Below are 17677 nucleotides of genomic sequence, written 5' to 3'. Positions count from 1 at the left end.
CAGATAATTTCATTAGAAAAAGAAATTGAGCAACTATTGCTCTTTCCATTTATTTCATAACCTCGTTGCAATAGTAATGATACAGAAATAATATTTCTAATGATCTTAGGCATATAATAACAGTTTTCTAGCTCTAAGATCTTTCCAAAAGGTAACTTTAACATATATGTCCCTACAACCTCTACTTGGATTGACTCTCCTCCAGTGTCATAGAGCTCGAAGTCATCCTTCTTCAGTACTCTAATATTCTACAGCCCCTGTAACGACTTGCAGATATGAGAACCGCAGGCAGTATCCAATACCCAAGAGTCTGAATTGGAAGAACTTAATGACAAAATTATATGTATCTAATACATACCTTTTGGTGCATCGCTTGCACCTACCTTTATAGTTGCAAGATATAATTTGCAATTTCTTTTCCAGTGTCCTGCCTTGCCGCAGTGAAAGCAGGTACCCTGTCCGGAGACTTTCTTCCCCTTCTTTTCATCTTGCCACCCTTAGGATTCAGTGCTTTCTTTGAACCCTTAAAACCTGACTTCTTCTTAGAGATTTTATCCACAAGAAGAAGTGGAGCCTTTTCTTTCTTAATATGGTTCTCAGCTGTCTTAAGCATATTTAACAACTCAGGTAAAGAGGTATTCAGTTTGTTCATATGATAGTTCACAACAAACTAAGCGAATGACTTGGGAAGAGATTGCAGGATCAAATCCTGACTTAATTCTCCATCCATCACAAAACCAAGTTGACCCAATCTAGTGATCAGATCAATGACCTTCAGGACATGGTCTTGTACGGATGATCCCTCAATCATTCTAGCATGGAATAACTGCTTAGATATCTCATATCTAGCAGTTCTACTCTGTTCTCCATACAACTCTTTAAGATTGAGGAGTATGGATTGAGTATCCATGCTCTCATACTGCCTCTGCAACTCATTGCTCATAGAGGCCAGTATGATGCACTTGACAGTCAAACTGTCATTCTTCCACATCCTGTATGTGGATACCTCCTCTTCTGTGGCATCATCCCAACCTCTTGTGGTTCAGGGATGTCAAGAATATAGGAGAGTTTCTCCTAAGTGAGTATGATCTTTAAATTCCTCAACCAGTCCACATAATTGGGACCGGTCAACTTGTTGGAATCTAAAATTCCTAACAATGATAGTGAAGATGCCATTTGTAGAATTTAATCTACAATAATTAAAGAAAATTACATAAGCAAACAACTCATATTAACTCATATAATTAAATAAGGTCTTTAGATTTAATTGTATCTCCCACTATTTTATCGAACATCATAACCCTCTACTATGATGAACGAGATATATGTTATATTTATCTTAGTGGGATTGAGATCCTAATTCCTCATAATGATCTTGTGTTAACACAACAAACCCTTATGAGTTCATAGGTAGAAAAGTCTTTCCAATTGCATCTCATGCAATTTTCAATATTATATCTTGGCCTCTAAAATATTATTAGCCTTGTGTTAACACAACAAGCTATAATATTTTAGTTAAGTTAGACCCTTCATTTCAATACAGTCAAATTCTTATATAACTGTCCTTGTGTTAACACAACAAAGTAGTATATTCAAAATTACCGTAAGCATCTTCTATGCACTAAGATTATGTTAGATCAATCTTTATGACAAGCCTCTTGTTAACACAACAAACTAGCCATAGTTCATGATATAACATTAATCTAGCATGAAGGAAGGCCCTTAATAGTGTTTTCAACATTAGGGTTTTTCAATATCAAGATCGCTTAATCAAATTGGCCAGGTAAGTAAGGTGGGGGTCTCTCTGTTGCTTTCCTTAGACACCAATAAATTGGCCAGGTTAGATAATGAAACTAATTAAAAAACCACCTATAGCACTTTCCTAGACACCAATTGATCAATTGATCAAGAATTAGTTAACCCATAGTTGCATATCACTACCACTTAATATAATTTTCTAATGAGGGCTTTTATTTGGTCTCATGCACATTCTAACTACATAATACTCATTTATGTATCAACATTAAAATTTTCTACATGTGCAAGTGTAACATATGGACATTCATCATCCTAGGACAACCTTGCAGCATAATCCTGTTATGCTAGGACAACCTTATGTCAAGATGATGAAGTGGTGAATGATATATGTATTATTTCATATCATCATATGAAAGCATAAATCATTTTATAGTATAAATCATACTATGGATCACATAAATATTATGTATATATGATTGAACCAAACAAGGCCGGCTCTGATACTATTGTAGGGTTTCAGAGTGGGCATGCACAGTGGAAACATAATAGATTTCAAAATTTTAATAAAGAAATCCTAAATATTAAACCCTTAAACCAGTATCTCTTTGATGATTAACAATCATATATAACATAAATTCAAGATTAAATTTAAGTTATAGAAGAATACCTGCAGCGCTTAATCCAAATTTCGGCAGAACCTCCACCAGGCGCCCAAGTGTTCGCCCTCCAACGGTGATCCACACAGGGCTATGATCAGGATACCAACTCTTTGAGATGATTTCTCCTCCAAAATTCTCACTCTGAGAATTTTCTTGAACACCAGGATCTCAAGACGCTCTTCCTCTTCTCCTAGCCTTCCTATTCCTACCTTTCTTCTCTCCTTGTCTTCCTTAATTCTCTTCCTAGACTCTTGTCCTAAAATCGGACTTGTCCTTTCTATTTTTGGACTTGTCCTAACAAGAGAAGGAAGAGACTAATTGGACAATAGGGAGAGGATGTTAGAAAGAAAGGAGGAATTGGAAATCTGAATGAATCCAATCCCCCGGTGCACCCCCCTTTAAATACTTAGCGATGGGTTGCCTTCGGGAATTTTTCGCGCCCCTTCAACACGCCATCTCGCATCCATCAGAAAATTTCACACCTCCTGATGAATTCTCATGCCTATCTGAAAGTTTTTGACACATGGCAATCATCGGGAAAAAATCCAAGAGATGCTTCATGCAGAACGACTCTTCGGAACATTTTTCTCGATGATTCTCCGATGAGTTGTGCAGCTTCGCATGGCATAATTTTTTTCTACCACCCATTAATATAATTTTGTCCATCCAATGGCCAAAAATTAAGGTGCTAACATGAAAATGTCATGGAAAAAAATTTAGATTAAAAAGTGGCGTGACAAATGGGTTAGAGTCCTTCACAAGTTGGACTCTTGGTCAGGCGCATGGATCAGGCTGACAGGATTTTCCAACTTCAACGAATTTCCATGATTAAACCAGAAGGAATTTTAAGTTTAAAAAAATTCATGACGCTCAAAATAAAGTTAGAAATCATCCAAAAATTTATTTTATCATGAAACATAGGATAAGCTTGAGGATGAGGCATCCCATCTCATGGGATGCGAAAACTATTTCTGCACACAAAAACTGCACCCATGCACAAGAAAAATTCTTGACTTGTGGAGAATTAGTTTCCTGGCTCCAAATGTTTGGTACATGTAACAAAGGGCTGAACCAACTTAAATCCAAAATTTATTTTAATTAATTTGGCTTTAATTATCCCAATCTGGAATCAATTTTAAACCTGATTCGAAAAAAGGAGCTAGTTTTTTGCAACATGTGCTAGCATGTCAATTTTGCAAACATGATCTAATCCAATTAGACCCCTGATCAATACCCTTTATGTGTGACCCAATGGGTTCCACATCTAGCTAGCAATAGGTCCGAGTTCAAGTCGATTTGATTTGATTAGAATTTAATCTAACCGATCTAGATCCAATCGAGCTAACCCGATTTCAGCAATTAGAACTCTTTCTAATTGGTGATTGAATTAAACTCTTTAATTCGATCAAACCCATAAGACAAGATTGACGTCTAGCAACGTATCATATCTACCTAGAAGATATAAAATTTTTGATGGAAATATCAAAAATATCCGTCAGTGGAAAGTTATCGTGCAATTTGATCCTGCGATCTCCCTGCACCCCGAATATGACTCTGGATATGGAATGATGTCAAATCCAATATCATACTCATATTTCTCTCAATCTTATATGATGATTCAATTAATAAAATATTAAAAACTCTTTTTAATTTTTATTTTGCTTTGATCAAAGGCTTCCTGAATCATCAATCGATCAGAACAAGTAGGATGCGATTTTCTCTTACCAGGAGTGATCGATTCCATGTTGACCTACTCACAACCTCCATACACATTCTACCATATCTAGAACACCCCATACATGATTAAGTCATGAATGAGTATGAACCAAAAAATATGGATTCATGTATACAAGGTTCTATGGTAGTCTCAGGTCAAAGGATTACAAGCACAACTCCCACTATAAGAAAACATCTCTTGACAGGTAAGTAAATTCCATAAGATGTTTCTTAAGTTGGATCAATTCAGTGAACTCATTCTCTAATGAGCACCCACTTCCTTGTATTAGTGTCTCACACAAGTGGCATATGAGATCTGCCACCCTCTCCATCGAGTATACATAGAAAGTGCTAATCTATCCAGAACATTGATCTCCTACTCAATGCTCCTATGACTAGGAATATTCTAAATCAGGATTTTTAGGATTTTAGGTCTCATAAGTATGATCTCATCATAACCCTAAACTCATTTTTCTGATTTATGGAGCTCATCATAATCATTATTAAAGTAAGATGCAACATATGATGAAAATACCTTTTATTATTTAAAGAGTCAATACATAAGTCTGAAAGATTACAAGAAAATCCATCAAAATACAAATTTCGATTGGCTTGTAGGGCATATTCCTTTCAATCTTCCACTTGCACTAAAGCCAATCGCCCTTATATTTTATCCCCATACAATCGAGATGGCGATCGAACTGCTACTGTGGTAGAGCCTTAGTGAATGGGTCTGCTTATGTTATTCTTTGTTTCTACTCGTTCAATGATAACATCTTGTCTTTCGATTATTTCACGAACGAGATGGAAGCATCTTAGAATGTGCTTGGATTTATGATGAGACCTTGGTTCCTTTGCTTGAGCAACTGCTCCAGTATTATCACAGTAAAGTGGTACTGGATTCTTAATCTCAGAAACGACACCCAACTCAGTGATGAACTTCTTCATCCAGACAGCTTCACTTGTAGTTATATATTCTGCCTCAGTGGTTGAGTCAGCTACAGTCTGCTGCTTGGAACTTTTCCAACTAACAGCTCCACCATTAAGAGTAAAGACATACCCTGAAGTGGACTTACTATCATCAGGGTCTGATTGGAAACTAGAGTCAGAATAACTTTCTAGTTTTAAATCAGATCCTCCATATACTAAAAAAATATCTTTAGTCCTTCTTAGGTACTTAAGAATATTTTTCATTGCTTTTCAATGATCTTCTCCTAGATCAGCCTGAAATCTACTAGCTATGCCTAAGGCATAGGCAACATCAGGCCTAGTACATACCATAGCATACATGATCGACCCAACTGCCGAAGCATAGGGAATAGAACTCATTCTATTTCTCTCTTCCGGTGTTTTAGGAGACATCTTTTTAGAGAGATGTATGCCTTGACTCATGGGTAAATAACCTCTTTTACTTCCATCCATGCTAAACCTCTTTAGTACTAAGTCTATGTACCTAAATTGGGACAAGCCTAACATCCTCTTAGATCTATCCCTATAGATCTTTATACCTAGTATATAGGATGCTTCACCCAAATCCTTCATGGAAAACTTACTTGATAGCCATGTCTTGACCGATTGTAATATTGGGATATCATTCCCAATAAGAAGTATGTCATCCACATATAAAACTAAGAAGATAATGGCACTCCCACTAGTCTTCTTGTATACACAAGGTTCATCCACATTTTTGATAAAGCCAAACTCTTTGACTGTAACATCAAATCGGATGTTCCAACTCCTCGAGGCCTGTTTTAATCCATAAATAGATTTCTTAAGCTTGCATACCTGATTTTCTCTCTCTTTTGAGACAAACCCTTCTGGCTGAGACATGTAAACCTCTTCCTCAAGATAACCATTAAGGAAGGCGATCTTCACATCCATTTGCCAAATCTCATAATCATGGTATGCTGCTATTGCAAGCATAATCCGTATAGATTTGAGCATGACAACAGGTAAAAATGTTTCATCATAATCAATACCCTGTTTTTGTCAGAAACCTTTGGCTACTAATCTAGCTTTATAGGTTTCAACTTGGCCATCCACTCCAATCTTTTTCTTATAGACCCATTTGCATCCAATAGGGGTCACACCCTCTGGTGCATCAACCAAAGTCCACACTTGGTTGGAATACATGGAGTCCATTTCAGATTTCATAGCCTCTAGTCATTTGTCTGAGTCCCTTCTCATGATGGCTTCCGTATAGGTCAAAGATTCATCATTCTCAATGATGTGGGCTTCATTATTCTTAATAATGAATCCATACCTCATAGGTGCATTCCGCACCCTATCTGACCTTCGAAGAGGAGGTGTACTTTGTGTTTGTACTTCATTAATGGATATTTTTGGTTGAGGATCATCTTGTGCTTGCATTTGTAGGTCTTGAACCTCTCCAAGTTCAATTTTCTTCCCACTGCCTCTTTCTAGGATAAACTCTTTTTCCATAAAAGTGGCATATTTACTGACAAACACCTTATGTTCAGTAGGATGGTAAAAGATGTATCCTATACTCTCTTTAGGATAACCTACAAACAAGCATTTATCTACCCTAGCACTCAGCTTATGTCCAAAATTTCTTTTAACATAAGCTGGACAGCACCATATCTTAAGATACTTAAGATTAGGCTTTTTTCCTCTCCATATCTCATATGGAGTGCTTGGTACAGATTTTGAAGGTATTCTATTTAAGATATAGACAGCAGTTTCTAGGGCATATCCCTAGAAAGAAATTGACAAATCTGTAAGGCACATCATGGACTGCACCATATCTAATAAAGTATGATTCCTCCTTTCTGCTACACCATTTAGCTGTGGTGTATAAGGAGGAGTCCATTCTGAGAGAATTTTATTTTCTTTAAGATGATCTAAAAATTCATTGGATAAGTATTCTTCTCCTCGATCAGATCGAAGAATTTTAATACTTTTTCCAGTTTGTTTCTCGACCATACTTTGATACTCTTTAAATTTATCAAAGGCTTCGGACTTGTGTTTCATAAGATACACATATCCAAACCTAGATAAATCATCAGTAAACGTTATAAAATAAGAGTATCCTCCTCTGGCTTCTATTGTCACAGGACCACATACATCAGTATGTACAAGTCATAATAACTCACTTGTCCTTTCTCCATGTCCACTAAATGGAGTCTTAGTTATTTTTTCTATAAGACAAGATTCACAAGTACCTAATGATTCATAATCATAAGGATCAAAGAACTCTTCTTTGTATAACTTGTTAATCCTTGTCTCACTTATATGACCAAGTCGATGATGCCAAAGTAAAGTATTATTCAACTCTTCTCTCTTTCACTTTTTACTTTCATTAATATGGAAAACATTGTCATTAGATAGAATTAGAAGACCATTATTAATAATGCCATGACAGATAATTTCATTAGAAAAAGAAATTGAGCAACTATTGCTCTTTCCATTTATTTCATAACCTCGTTACAATAGTAACGATACAGAAATAATATTTCTAATGATCTTAGGTATATAATAATAGTTTTCTAGCTCTAAGATCTTTCTAGAAGGTAACTTTAACATATATGTCCCTACAGCCTCTACTTGGATTGACTCTCCTCCAGCGCCGTAGAGCTCGAAGTCACCCTTCTTCAGCACTCTAATGTTCTGCAGCCCCTGCAACGACTTGCAGATATGAGAACCACAGGCAGTATCCAATACCCAAGAGTCTGAATTGGATGAACTTAATGACAAAATTGTATGTATCTCATACATACCTTTTGGTGCATCGCTTGCACCTGCCTTTATAGTTGCAAGATATAATTTGCAATTTCTTTTCCAGTGTCCTGCCTTGCCGCAGTGAAAGCAGGTACCATGTCCGGAGACTTTCTTCCCCTTCTTCTTCATCTGGCCACCCTTAGGATTCAGTGCTTTCTTTGAACCCTTAAAACCTGACTTCTTCTTAGAGGTTTTACCCACAAGAAGAAGTGGAGCCTTTTCTTTCTTAATATGGCTCTCAGTTGTCTTTAGCATATTTAACAACTCAGGTAAGGAGGTATTCAGTTTGTTCATATGATAGTTCACAACAAACTGAGCGAATGACTCGGGAAGAGATTGCAGGATCAAATCCTGACTTAATTCTCCAACCATCACAAAACCAAGTTGACCCAATCTAGTGATCAGATCAATGACCTTCAGGATATGGTCTTGTACGGATGATCCCTCAGTCATTCTAGTATAGAATAACTGCTTAGATATCTCATATTTAGCAGTTCTACTCTGTTCTTCATACAACTCTTTAAGATTGAGGAGTATAGATTGAGTATCCATGCTCTCATGCTGCCTCTGCAACTCATTGCTCATAGAGGCCAGTATGATGCACTTGATAGTCAAACTGTCATTCTTCCACATCCTGTATGTGGATACCTCCTCTTCTGTGGCATCATCCCCAACCTCTTGTGGTTCAGGGATGTCAAGAATATAGGAGAGTTTCTTCAGAGTGAGTACGTTCTTTAAATTCCTCAACCAGTCCACATAATTGGGACCGGTCAACTTGTTGGAATCTAAAATTCCTCGCAGTGATAGTGAAGATGCCATTTGTAGAATTTAATCTACAATAATTAAAGAATATTACATAAACAAACAACTCATATTAACTCATACAATTAAATAAGGTCTTTAGATTTAATTGTACCTCCTACTATTTTATCGAACATCATAACCCTCTACTATGATGAACGAGACATATGTTATATTTATCTTAGTGGGATTGAGACCCTAATTCCTCATAATGATCTTGTGTTAACACAACAAACCCTTATGAGTTCATAGGTAGGAAACTCTTTCCAATTGAATCTCATGTAATTTTTAATATTATATCTTGGCCTCTAAAATATTATTAGCCTTGTGTTAACACAACAACCTATAATATTTTAGTTAAGTTAGACCCTTCATTTCAATACAGTCAAATTCTAATATAACTGCCTTTGTGTTAACACAACAAAGCAGTATATTCAAAATTGCCGTAAGCATCTTCTATGCACCAGGATTATATTATATCAATCCTTATGACAAGCCTCATGTTAACACAACAAACTAGCCATAGTTCATGATATAATATTAACCTAGCATGAAGGAAGGCCTTTAATAGTATTTTCAACATTAGGGTTTTTCAATATGAAGATCGCTTAATCAAATTGGCCAGGTAAGTAAGGTGGGGGTCCCCCCGTTGCTTTCCTTAGACATCAATAAATTGGCCAGGTCAGACAACGAAACCAATTAAAAAACCACCTATAGCACTTTCCTAGACACCAATTGATCAATTGATCAAGAATTGGTTAACCCATAGTTGCATATCACTACCACTTAATATAATTTTCTAATGAGAGCTTTTATTTGGTCTCATACACATTCTAACTACATAATACCCATTTATGTATCAACATTAAAATTTTCTACATATGCAAGTGTAACATATGGACATTCATCATCCTAGGACAACCTTGCAGCATAATCCCATTATACTAGGACAACCTTATGTCAAGATGATGAAGTGGTGAATGATATATGTATTATTTCATATCATCATATGAAAGCATAAATTATTTTATAGTATAAATCATACTATGGATCACATAAATATTATGTATATATGATTGAACTAAATAAGGCCAGCTCTGATACCAATATAGGGTTTCAGAGTGGGCATGCATAGTGGAAACATAATGGATTTCAAAATTTTAATAAAGAAATCCTAAATATTAAACCCTTAAACCAGTATCTTCTTGATGATTAACAATCATATATAATGTTGGGCATAAAATACCCTCAGTCGAAGTTCTTGGCAGGGTCAACCCTCGTGAGGCTCCGTCCATGACTTCTGCCGCAAGGAAGACTTCGTCCGGACTCCTACGGGAGCCGGACTCCGCTGACAACTTCAACCGCAAGTAGACTCCGCTCGGACTCCTACGGGAGCTAGGCTCCGTCCTCAACCTCAACTGCTGGTAAGCCCTGTCCGGACTCCTACGGGAGCCGGACCTCGCCTTTGACTTTAATTGCAGGAAGACTCCACCCGGACTCCTACGGGAGCCGGGCTTCGTCCTCGACTCCAACGGCTGCAGACAGACTTCGTCTGGACTCCTACGGGAGCCGGACTCCACCGATAACTTCAACCGCAAGTAGACTCCGCTCGAACTCCTACGGGAGTCGGGCTCCGTCTTCAACATCAACTGCTGATGAGCCCTGTTCGGACTCCTACGGGAGCCGGACCTCGCCTTTGACTTTAATTGCAGGAAGACTCCACCCGGACTCCTACGGGAGCCGAGCTTCATCCTCGACTCCAATGGCTGCAGATAGACTTCGTCCGGACTCCTACGGGAGCCGGACTCCGCCGATAACTTCAACCGCAAGTAGACTCCGCCCGGACTCCTATGGGAGCCGGGCTCCATCCTCAACCTCAACTGCTGGTAAGACCTGTTCGGACTCCTACGGGAGTCGGACTTCATCTTTGACTTTAATTGCAGGAAGACTCCACCCAGACTCCTACGGGAGTCGGGCTTCATCCTCGACTCCAACGGCTGCAGACAGACTCCGTTCGGACTCCTACGGGAGTCGGACTCCGCCGACAACTTCAACCGCAAGTAGACTCCGCCCGGACTCCTACGGGAGCCGAGCTCCGTCCTCAACATCAACTGCTGGTAAGTCCTGTTTGGACTCCTATGGGAGCCAGACTTCGCCTTTGACTTTAATTGCAGGAAGACTCCACCCGGACTCCTACGGGAGCCGGGCTTTGTCCTCGACTCCAACGGCTGCAGACAGACTCCGTCTGGACTCCTACGGGAGCCAAACTCTGCCGACAACTTCAACTGCAAGTAGACTCCACTCAGACTCCTACGGGAGCCGGGCTCCGTCCTCAACATCAACTGCTGGTAAGCCCTGTCCGGACTCCTACGGGAGTCGGACTTCGCCTTTGACTTTAATTGCAGGAAGACTCCACCCGGACTCCTACGGGAGTCCGAGCCAGGCTTCGTCCTTGACTCCAACGGCTGCAGAAAGACTTCGTCCGGACTCCTACGGGAGCCGGACTCCGCCCACGACCCCAACTACAAGTAGACTTCGTCCGGACTCCTACGGGAGTCAGACTCCGTCCACGACCCCAACTGCAAGTAGACTTTCTCCGGACTCCTACGGAAGCTAGACTCCATCTTCTATTCCGACTGCGGGAAGACCTCGCCCAAACTCCTATGGGTACCAGACCTCGCTACCGACTCTAACCGAACTTTGGCCGACCAGTCTGGATCTCTTGGCAGGCCACAGTAACGGACAACACTGCTCCACTCCCTGCGGCGAACCCTACGCAGCTCCATTACTCCCTGACAGGCCGTATTAACGGCCACGATTCTGCTCCACTCCCTGTGGTGGATCCTGTGCGATTCCACCATTCCCTGATGAGTCACGACAGCGGACGCCGTTCCACTCCCCATAACTGATTCCACGTGGCGAACTACGGCAATAGCCACGATCCCACTCTTCTACCCTCCATAATAAATTCCTCCTGACTCTGGGCGGCCCACTACCAGACGGTTACAGGCGTCGCCACTAATTTGTCACCCCCTACGCCTATAAAAGGGGGCCCCAGATACGTTATTCAATAAGCTCTAGTTTTTTACCTAAAAACTCTGCTAAATTCTCTGTTTGAGCACTCCATTCTTGTTGAGGCAGAGAACTGACTTGAGCGTCGGAGGGTCTTGCCGGAGCAACCCCACCTCCGGTTTAGACTTCCTTTGCAGGTCCCGGCGGCGACCGTGACTCCCTCGACTCCAGCTTCTCTAGCGCAAGCAGATTTTTGCACCAACAGGATTGGCGCTAGAGGAAGGGTGCGTGCCTTCGCAGTACCCTTGTTCTTAAAGGAGCACTCAACGGAACCGCCTTCGATCGCCTCCTCCGGCACCCACTCCTTGTTTCCCCCACGGGATCCTCGCCTGATGCCTTCTCGCGAAGCATCCGCACCAATACCCACGGCCTCCGCAGTCGTATCCTGGACCCCGGTCACGCCTGTGGTTTTTCAGGCCCCGCATCCTCCAGCTATGGTCGCCAGCAGGGAGTGGCCAGACAATCGGCCTCTGACGGATTCCACCAACACCATCTCGGGAGGATCCCGACGGGAAACGACCAACATACCGTCTGTATCCCCCAAGCGATAAAAGACTGAAGAGCCCATAACTTTTACTGAAGAAGACACTCAAGGAGTCCAATTCCCTCATAACGATGCGGTCGTAGTTTCCTTGAATATAGTGAATTATGACGTCCGTCGCATTCTTATCGACAATGGAAGTTCAGCCGACATCTTGTTCTACGACGCCTTTTCAAGAATGACCACTCTTGACGGTCATCTGAGGCCGATTAGCTCCCCCCTGGTAGGGTTTATCGGCGACGCCGTTCCGACGGAAGGGATAATAACCTTGACTGTGGCCGCAGGTCAATATCCAAGACAATCCAGGGCTCTGGTGAATTTCTTAGTGATGAAGGCGCCATCTGCCTACAATGCAATCCTCGACCGACCTGGCCTCAATGCTCTCCGAGCCATCGTATCGACCTACCATTTGAAGTTGAAGTTCCCCACCGTCCAGGGGACCGGAGAGGTCCGGGGAGATCAAGCTCTGGCCAGACACTGTTACAATATAGCCTTGCAAAGAGGCGATCAATCTGATTCCTGCCTCGTCGATGGACTGGATGCTCACGATGACCTCACCGAAGAGAGGGGTGCCCCCATTGAAGATCTGGTACCAATCCCTTTGAACGACGGAAACTCGGAGCATGTAGCAATGATTGGCTCCAACCTAGGGGAGGAGGTGCGGGCGCGTCTCATTGATTTTCTACAAAAGAATGCGGACGTTTGCGCTTGGGTTCCAGCAGACATGCTGGGGATTGACATGGAAGTCATGGAGCATCATCTGGCCGTCGATCCAAAATATCGATCGACGAAAGAGAAAATCCAAAGTCATGCTCCGAAAAGGTAGAAGGCGATAGCCGAGGAAGTGGATAAGCTCCTTAAGGCCGGATTCATTAAGGAAGTCAATTATCCTGATTGGATTTCTAATGTTGTCCTGGTCAAAAAGGCAAACGGCAAGTGGAGGATGTGCATAGACTTCAAAAAGTTGAATAAGGCCTGTCCGAAGGACAGCTATCCCCTTTCCAGAATCGATCAACTGGTGGACGCGACCTCTAGCCATGAGCTCCTCACCTTCATGGATGCGTTCTCCGGCTATAATCAAATTAGAATGGCGCTGGAAGACGAAGAAAAGACAGCTTTCATCACTAATCGTGGCCTTTACTGTTACAGGGTCATACCTTTCGGCCTCAAGAATGCGGGCGCAACCTATCAATGGTTGGTGAACAAAATCTTCAAGGAGCAGATCGGTCGTAACATGGAGGTCTACGTGGATGACATGCTCGTAAAAAGCAAATCTTCCAGAGATCATGTCACCGACCTCGAGGAGACCTTCGACGCTCTTCGAAAATATAGAATGAAGCTGAACCCAACTAAGTGCGCTTTCAGTGTAACCTCAGGAAAGTTTCTGGGCTTCATGGTATCAGGACGTGAAATCGAGGCCAATCCAGGGAAAATTCACGCCATCCAGGAGATGGCCACCCCAAAGTCGATAAAAGAGGTTCAGCACCTCACGGGGAGGATAGCGGCCCTTAATCGCTTCGTCGCAAGGTCGGCCGAACGGTGCTTGCCCTTCTTTCAAACCCTCAAGCAGCCGAAGAACTTCTGTTGGACCCCTGTGTGCCAACAGGCGTTCGAAGAATTAAGAAGCTACCTTGGATCACCCATGCTGTTAGCAAAGCCTGAGCCTGGGGAGGAGCTATTTTTATACCTGGCGGTCTCTCCCATGGCCCTCGCGGCCGTCCTTATCAAAGAAGAGACGAAAGTCCAGCGGCCGATCTACTACGTTAGCCGCGCATTGAGGGACGCCGAGACCAGGTATACCAAATTAGAGAAATTAACTTACGCATTGTTGATTGCAGCTCGGAGACTCCGACCCTACTTTCAAGGGCACACCGTGACACTACTCACCGACCAACCAATCAAGGCGGTCTTGCACCGGGCGGACACCTCTGGGAGGATGGTGAAATGGGCGATCGAGCTCACAGAATTCGACATCAATTATCGACCCAGGCCAGCAGTGAAGGCCCAAATACTGGCAGATTTTATTGTAGAGTGTACCATCCCAGAGGAGGCTGAACTTGAACAAAATGAAGGTGACGACCTGAAGTCCCAACCGAACTCCCCCGAAGAAGAGGCCGATCCCACTAATCGCTTTTGGACCCTCTATGTGGACGGATCTTCCAACATGTCGGGCGCAGGTGCGGGCCTGATCCTGGTCAGTCCGGAAGGAGTCATCACGGAATACGCTCTGCGTTTCGAGTTTCTCGCAACAAATAATGGAGCAGAATATGAAGTTCTGATCGCAGGACTAAGGATCGCCAGAGAGCTGGGAATAAGTCAGCTCCGAGTGCACAGTGACTCTCAACTGGTGGTGGGGCAAGTCAGCAAAAATTACGAAGTGCGGGAGGACAGTATGGCCAGATACCTTGAGAAGGTAAAGGAGCTCACCCCCGCCTTCAGCAGCTTCAGCATTAGACAGATCTCAAGGTTGGAAAATACCAGGGCTGACCTTCTCTCCAAGCTAGCGACGTCGGCTCCGACCGAATTGCCCAAAGGCATCCTCTTTGAAGTTCTAAAACACCCGAGTACAGAAGAATCGCGGCCCGTAATGGAGATCGACCATGAGCCCAGCTGGGTCGACCCATTGATCATCTATCTCAGAGATGGAGTTCTCCCCCAGGATGCGAAGGAAGCTCGAAAGCTCCGAAATCAAGCCTCCCGATATATCCTTTATGAGGGCAAATTATACAAGAGATCATACTCCTTGCCCCTCTTGAAATGTTTCCGGCCCTCGAAAGCTGACTACGCCTTGTGGGAAGTACATGAGGGGATTTGCGGAAACCATTTGGGGGCTAGATCTTTATCCCACAAGTTGCTCCGCCAGGGATATTACTGGCCAACGATGCATCATGATTCGATTGAATATGTCAAAAAGTGCGATCGATGCCAGAGATACGCCAATGTCCAGAGACAGCCCGCCACCGAGCTCACACCCTTGAGTGCCCCATGGCCTTTTGCACAATGGGGGATGGACATACTTGACCCCTTCCCCATGGCATCTGGACAAAGGAAGTTCCTCCTTGTAGCGATCGACTACTTCACCAAATGGGTTGAAGCCGAACCACTAGCGAAAATCACAGAAGCAAAAGTGCAAGATTTTGTCTGGAAGTCGATCGTGTGTAGGTTCGGTCTGCCTAGAACCCTGATCACTGATAATGGACGGTAATTCGCGGGAGCAAAATTCATCGAATTCTGTGAAGATCTAAACATCTCCCACAACTTCACATCTGTAGCCCATCCCCAGGCGAACGGCGAAGCTGAGGTAACCAACAGAACCCTTTTGCAGGGGATTAAAACAAGGCTTGAAAAAGCGAAGGAAACTTGGGTGGACGAACTTTATCATGTGTTGTGGGCGTATCGAACTACCCAAAGGCTACCTATGGGGGAGACCCCTTTCGCTTTAGCCTTCGGTATGGAAGCTGTCATCCCAATCGAGCTTAAACTCCCGTCGGTATGAGTCATAGCGTTCGACGAACGTCAAAATTTGCAAAGTCTTAGAGCCAACCTCGACCTGCTGGAAGAAAGACGGGAGATAGCTCAGGTTCGAATGGCAGCCTACAGACAGAAAGTCGCTCGATATTACAACGCCCGGGTCAAGAACAAAGCCTTTAGAGCGGGAGATCTAGTGCTTCGACGAGCCGCTATCTCACAACCTCAGGACCGAGGGAAACTCGCCCCAAACTGGGAAGAACCGTATGAAGTCAAAGAAGTGGTCCGGCCCGAAGCTTATTATCTTAAGGAACTCGGAGGAGCCGACCTCCCACGACCGTGGAGCTCAGAAAACTTACAGATGTACTACCAGTAACTTCGTTTTAATTGAAAATTGCATACCTATATGTCTTTGGACAATTCAAATAAACTGTATCAAAAACAAAAGGGAAACCTCATCTCGACAAAGTCGAAGGCCCGGTTCCATCTAGACCGGATGGGGGGAGAGGCCCTGCAACGCCCATATGCGCCCCCACAGCCCTGTTAGGGACAGGAGAAGAACCTCGCCCTAACATGAGCAAAGTCGAAGGCCCGATTCCATTTAGATCAGATGGGGGGAGAGGCCCTGCAACGCCCATATGCGCCCCCACAGCCCTGTTAGGGACAGGAGGAGAACCTCGCCCTAACTTGAGCAAAGTCGAAGGCCCGGTTCCATTTAGATCGGATGGGGGGAGAGGCCCTGCAACGCCCATATGCGCCCCCACAGCCCTGTTAGGGACAAGAGGAAAACCTCGCCCTAACTTGAGCAAAGTCGAAGGCCCGGTTCCATTTAGACCGGATGGGGGGAGAGGCCCTGCAACGCCCATATGCGCCCCCACAGCCCTGTTAGGGACAGGAGGAGAACCTCGCCCTAACTTGAGCAAAGTCGAAGGCCCGGTTCCATTTAGACCGGATGGGAGGAGAGGCCCTGCAACGCCCATGTACGCCCCCACAGCCCTGTTAGGGACAGGAGGAGAACCTCGCCCTAACTTGAGCAAAGTCGAAGGCCCGGTTCCATTTAGACAGGATGAGGGGAGAGGCCCTGCAATGCCCATATGCGCCCCCACAGCCTTGCTAAGGACAGGAGGAAAACCTTGCCCTAGCCTAAGCAAAATCGAAGGCCCGGACTCCTACGGGAACCGAGCTCCGTCACCAACTTCAATCGGTGGTAAGCCCAACCCGGACCCCTACGGGAGCCGGGCTCCGTCGCCAACTTTGATTTCTGATAAATCCCATCCGGACTCCCACGGGAGCCGGACTTCGCACCCTACTTTGATTGCAGGAAGACTTCGCCCGGACTCCTACGGGAGCCGGGCTCCGTCCGCGACTCCAATCGCAGGGAGGATTCCGTCCGAACTCCTACGGGAGCCGGACTTCGTCACCAACTTTAACTGCTGGCGATCTTCGCCCAGACTCCCACGGGAGCCGAACTTCGCCCCGACTTCACCTACGGGAGCCAAACTCCCGTAGCCTCACTGAGAGTGGAGAAAGATTCCAAGCGAAAAAGAAAAAGAAAGGCAATGGACGACATCAACGACGATTGGAAAACAAACAGCGCCCGAGGTGCATAGAACCCCGTCACAGCAAGGATTGAGGCTCCCATCAGGAGTCCCAGCCTTCAAGGAAGCTTTCGACGCAAAATATGACAACTTCCTAAGGGCGACAGAAGCTCGGACCTCCGAGCTCAAGCCCTGAGGGGACATCAAGCCCGAATGGCCCCAGGCGAACCTGCGGCCACTGACAAAAAGGATGGGTTGATACGATGACAACCAGGCACCTTCGAATGACGTAAAAGCCGATGAGGAGTTTGGCAAATGACAATTCAACATGAATAAAAGGACCATCGGCGACCTTAGGACGACATCGGAAAAAAAAAAAAAGGAAA

This window comes from Elaeis guineensis, chromosome 2, assembly GCF_000442705.2.
Source record: "Elaeis guineensis isolate ETL-2024a chromosome 2, EG11, whole genome shotgun sequence".
Lineage (NCBI taxonomy): Eukaryota > Viridiplantae > Streptophyta > Magnoliopsida > Arecales > Arecaceae > Elaeis > Elaeis guineensis.
The sequence above is the reverse complement of the archived record's forward strand: the minus strand, read 5'-3'. Positions refer to the sequence as shown.